Raw genomic sequence first — 6,503 nt, forward strand, 5'->3', positions numbered from 1 at the left:
TTACTTTTAAAAGTTATAGAAATGTGAATTTTACTCTCTCGATAAATACAATCATGTATATATGATATATTTAATTATTTCAACCTTTACTGCAATCGCTGTTGAACACAGAGCTTATCGAGAGAATTAAATAATATATATTAATATATATTACATCACAGGGCTCTGTAGTGTAATTGTAGCACATTCACCCGGCAAGTGAGAGATCCGGGTTCGAGTCCCGTCGGAGCAAGTACTTTTTACGATTCAATGTTTATTGAAATTAAATTAGGCAATTGCCACTTATACAAATTTAATGAATGTAAATAGAAGTCATTTGACAGGTATTTGGTCTTCCGATCATATGTTAGTTTGGTTATTTAAACACATAAGTGAAAGAAATAGAGCAAGAGCTCGCGACGACCAGGCATTCGTTATTTCATAAAAGCTGACAACTTGTCAGTATAAGAGTAATAGTACTCGTATACTGACAGGTATAGACAGGTATAGGTACTGTATAGACAACGATAGAAAGCTGCATGTGCGATGCCAGACACTTAGTATCGTTCCAACCCCCTGACAGGCACCCCTAAAGTAGATTAATAAAAATAGTACTTTCGTCATATTATAAAACCTGAAATGTATATATGTTATTAGGGGAACTATAAAAAGATGTTTTCTCAGTTCCCAGACACTTTCTATGGTTCCTTCATGCAGCCAGGCACCTCACAAGTTACTCTAGGTGCGAGCGCAAGAGATACATACAAGCGGGTATGAGTGAGATAGTACGTAATGTCTACGGCGATCTTTTACTGCGCATCAGCTGTCTTATACTCCGAACGTTTGTTTAAATACATACACAGCTTTTATGAAATAACGTCGCGGGCTCTTAGACTAAAACGTCCAAATACAAAATAATTGAATCGTAAAATGTAAGGGCTCTGTGGTGTAGCACATTCACCCGGCAAGTGAGAGATCCGGGTTCGAGTCCCGGCGGAGCAATTACTTTTTGCGATTCAATGTTTATTGAAATTATACATATATATATATATATATAAGTAGATATGAATATGAGGGTTCTAGCGCACTTTTGGGACAGACAGAAAATCAATGTAAAATACTGTCCATTGAACAATAAACAAATCTAAGAAATCTAACAGGAAAGCACGAATGTTAAATAACCGAATCTTTAGCTGTTTTACTGTTCATTGTAGGCTTCTAATATCTTAAGCTGTTTTAATGAAAAAATCCAGAAATCTTAATAAAAAATCTATAAACGGAAATAATGAAATTTGCTAACAATCACTCGAGAAGTCGGGGAGAATGTGAGTAAAACCGCATTCTTTTCACGAGGTTCTTCATTTACTTTCTCCAAATGTACTATAAAATCATCAAAGATTTCAGGTTTAAAATCGTAGTCAAATTCAATGTCCAAATAGTGAAAGATTATAGGTAAAATCTTCTCATAATAAACGTGTGTATTTAAACCTACAAACCTAATGTATTCTTTGAAAAGGAAAATAATTTTGTCAACGGTTCCAAGAGATAAGTAAAAATTTTTGTTCTGTTTTCTAAATTCTGTAACAAAATGTGTTTGCTTCTTGTCTCCATATTGTAATTTTCTAAGCAGGTTATTCAAATGTGTTAATTTATTTCGAAATTTCTTAGGCTTAGGTCTTTCGTACAAAATTAAATTACAATCTCTACAAACTAATCTTTTATCAATAATTTCTCCTCTATTATAACACTTGTAACAGTTGGCATTATACTCTTCCATTTTTACAAAAAGAATAAATGGAAGCTATGGAACTAAGTCTGCCGAGATATAAATTTTTCAGCGCAAATGTTTATGTTTATATTTCAACTACCGAGATAAAAAGAAATAATTTCATTCTATTGTACAACTATTTAGGATATTTTGTTTATGATTACAAAGATTATTCCGGAAGAAATCGAGATTTTTCATCAGCGAAAGAGTATATTTTTGAAGTTTTAGAAGGAATGAAAGAGAACAATATGAACATCATTAACTACTGAATTTCTCTAATATCGTTCTTAATCACGTCATATGATAAAAATTTCTCAGAAACCACAACCACATAACAAATCGCGTTTGTAACAGCATTTTGAAAATCCATATTGATAATTATATCGTTCTTTGAACTAGAAATATTTGTCAAACTCTTTGTTGTATCAATGACATAAATAGGTCTATTCGCTAAAAATTCTTTAGGATTATAATACATTTCCATATTTTTGTAGTAAACTTTCTTAAAATCTTGATACATCTGATACATGATTCTGAAAAGACCTCCTGAAATGTTTAAATTTTGTAATTCATCTGGATAATAAGAACCGTTCAATTTTACTCTGATATTTTTTACATTCAAACTATCAAACTTTGAAGGATTTTTCTCTTGATTATTCTGTCTATCTGTTTGAAAACCTATAATAACAAACTTAGGATTGAAGATATTTCTATAAATATTTGTGATATCGAACGAATAAGTTGTTCCGGAAATACCTTTTTGCTCAATACATTGCCAATCTAGAAAATTAAACATAATGTTTTGAGATTTTGTAATTTCATCAATCAACTGAATTTTACTCGTGGTTTTGTAATAAATCATCGGAACTCTAATGAAAAACTCGTTAATTGTAATTTTGCCATCAACAGGCATAACATTTCCAGTTGCAGTCTTCAGAATCACATCATCGTCTTCAGCTCTTATGAAACTAATGTAAAATCCACCTTTATAGATTGGAAAATTTACATTTTCAAAGAATCCTAAGCCGAAATGTGCTAAATCACCGACCGCTTCAAATTGTCCAAATTTAAAAGTTGATTCAAAACTGTTTGAAAATACATCACTTTTGGAATAACAAATGGTTCCTTTAATAGTGCTTAATTGGCCACAGTTTTCGACTTCTTCTATCAATTTATTGTGTTTTCTTACTTCAATCTTAGAAAATAAAAACGGTATAAAATTATCGATTAATCTAACATTATCAGTTCCAAGATATGCTTGACCATCTTGTTTTGTTAAAGTTCCAGAAATATAAAACTGGAAGTTAGACGAGCAAAAGTTATCTCCAAAATCAATATTAAACTCAGTTCTTTTATTCGGTTCATTCAAATGTTGTTTACTAATTGGATAGAAATTTTTAAACTCCGCCCTTTCAATATCACTAGCATATTTTCTGTAGTCCGCCATTTAATAAGAGAAAATTTAAACATCATGTATAAGAAAGATATCATTTTTTCATCGATCTAATGTACGTTTTTATAAGAAAAGATATAAATTTTAGTCATTTTTAATGATCTACTTCGTCATATTCGGGATTCTCTTCCTTAAATTTTGCAATTTCGGCCACATATTTCAATAAAATTTGCACAGGATAGTAACCGCTATCTATAATATTGTTCCAATCAACTGTATCTTTATTTTCATCCAAAAATTTTATACTCAAGTGTTGATAGAGACAAAGAACAGACATATGATCTTTTAATTGATAATGTATATTTTCTTGAATGAACTCTGGGGACAGATTTTGATATTTAGCAATGTTATACCAATTCAATTTGTTTACGTATAATCTCATCATATCTTCGGATAATTCATATTTTTGAGAAATATCATCCCAATGTTCTTTTTTCAAATCTCTTTCGTGTTGCATTATAAAAAGATCGAAAGCACTGTAATGTCCCGCCATCTCTATTTATTAAGAAAAAATTTCAAGTTTTTATAAATTGACTCTTTTTTGCGTTACATTCAGCACATTTTCCAGAAATTCTCTTAACTCCATTGATATTTGCATAGTATTTTATATCATTTGTTTCAGTTTTTGCCTTACACCTCACACAGTATATGAGCGCCATTTATATAAGGAAATTTTATCATCCATAAAATCCTACATGAAGACCTATATCTTCCAAATCTTCCTCGAACTTATTAATTTTTTCTTCTAATTTTTGAAATTTGACAGCATTAGAATCATTGTATTCAACAAATTTATGACCAATATTCTCAAAAGTTTTCGTAGCATCTAAACTAAACTTATCAAAAGACTCTTTAAAATTAGTAAGTTTTTCATTAATTTCACCAACATCGTCTACTGATCTTCTATTTCTGGCTTCTAACTTTTCATAGACTTCTGTTGTAAAATCTTTAACATGCTGTTTATGATTCTCATAATTTTGTTTTAGTTCATTAAACATTTTAATAGGATCTTCTAAATGAATCATTACAACAACATCAAATGGATTAATTCCTTTACTAACACTGCTAATTCTTTTTCCTTTAAAATCTAAGGCATTTTTAACATTCGGATCATGTAAATCAACAATATCGATGTTTTCTGATAATTTTAGAGGTTTTAAAATTTGTTCTTTAACAACAACATCATGTTTGTCAATACCAGGTCGAACACCGACAATTCTTTTTTTATTAGCCAAACTAACATAATTCTTTTCAACTTTGATCGCTTCAGTAATTTTATCAGCTTTTTCGATATGAGACATTAAATTGGTAAATATTTTTTTTGCACCATCTTCAAATTCTTTTTTCAATGTTTTTATTTTATCAGCAACTTCATTTGAACTCATGAAATTTGCAAGTTTGTTATCATATTCTGCTTTAAAATCTTCAATCTCGACAGCAAACATATCTGAATCTGGAAGGTTTTGTAATAAATTTTCTAACTTGTTATCAAACTCATTTCTCAAACTATCAAAATTCAAACTATTATCTACATTTTGAATAATTTGTGTTCCAAATACGTCAAAAATATTTTGTGAATCCATATTTATTAAGTAATAATTTGTTAACAACTTCTTTAAAATCTTTACCATTACTCAGTTCATTCAAAACAAAAACACACAAATGTCCACAAATTGGGGGATCTTTATAGTCTTGAATCTGAGAGTCATTGTAGTAGACGCTTGATTTTTTCAAATATTTAATCAATTCTATAGGTGGTTTGTCCTCAATTCTTCCATACGAATCAAAATAACATGCATTCTTATCATTTTTATAATAACAAATCCAATGCGTTCCACTTCCCATAATCGAGTCTAAATTCACAATTCCACATTCGAATTTCTTAACTTTTTCGGGTAATGTATCTCTCATGAAAATTCCTCTAAAATGTTTAATATTTTTGCAGATTTCTTCCAATTCCCCGAATGTTAATGGTTTGATTTCAAATTTTTTTTAATGTTTGATTTCACGTAATTCAAAGTTTTTTCATCTAATCCAGATCCTGTAACATCTTCCAACTCTTTATCTAACCAATTTAAAATGTTTCGAACAATAGGAATCACATCTTTTTTAACGATTGGAGCAGCTTTACGAACATAAGGAACAACATTTTTAACAACTGGAATATTTTCTCCAAAATCTAATAAATCTTTCAAAAGTCCACCATTTTTAAGTTCTTTCAACTGATTATAAGAAAATTCTATTCTGGTTCCTTTATTATTTTTCTTATGTTTTTCGAGTTTATTGTATTGTCTATTTGTTAAAAATATCTTATCTTCGCCATTTTTTAGTTGATCTATTTTAAATTGAATACTAACGGGTATTTTTTTCTTAAAAGCGGATTTTATTTTTTCTTTCTGATTTTTACTGAAATTTACGTTCACCTCCATTTATATAGTTAAAATTTCAAGTTCTCTTCAATTCCCATTCCTAGTTTTCTCTTCAAAAACATTGCTCCAACTGTTGGAAGCGCAACAAATCTTTCACCTAAACTAGCATCTTTTGATAAAAATCTATCCATTGCCTTATCTTGCAAAACTTTATCTGCGATATGTCTGGAATTTGTGTCTCTATGTTTTGCATAAAAAATATCGTGTTCCATAGCAGCTTGGTCTAATTTATTTGTACCAGGTTCTCCTCTTTTTAGTCTTTTTTCGAGTTTTGTGCCAGGCCCCAGATACTGATAAGTTGGTACGTGTAATTCAAAAGGTAAATTGTTGATAAAATCATTCAAAAGTCCGCTACCTTCAATCATAGATGAACTTATTGCCGGCAAAATTCGTTTTAAATATTTAATTCCATCAGGTTTTTCAATCATTTCGTCAAGTTTGTTCGAAATAAAATCTTTAATTGCTTTCTTTTCATTCAAAAAATTGTTATTTCCAGCCTTCTCTTGAGCATAAATATAATTAATAATTCCATCGAGTTTTGTCAAATCGTTGATATATCTGTACTCAATCTTATTATCACTGTATTTTCTTACACCTGATCCTTCGATTCGTTTTTCCCAAATTGGTTTAATCAAATTGAGATATTTTTTACCTTTACTTGACTTTGGTTTCTTAGTTGATGGATCATTATTTTTGTAAATTGAATCAGATTTCCATAAAATTTCAGTATACTTTTTCAAGTCTTCTTCAGAATATAAACCGTCTTTTGGAACATCAGTGCCTGTTAATAATCTCCATAAACCCTGAGTACCTTCGTACATTTTTTCATTAATAACTATGTCATTATGTTCAAAATTTACGGGCAAATTTCCAA

The sequence above is a fragment of the Homalodisca vitripennis genome, unplaced genomic scaffold (genome assembly GCF_021130785.1).
Source record: "Homalodisca vitripennis isolate AUS2020 unplaced genomic scaffold, UT_GWSS_2.1 ScUCBcl_183;HRSCAF=1533, whole genome shotgun sequence".
Classification (NCBI taxonomy): Eukaryota; Metazoa; Arthropoda; class Insecta; order Hemiptera; family Cicadellidae; genus Homalodisca; species Homalodisca vitripennis.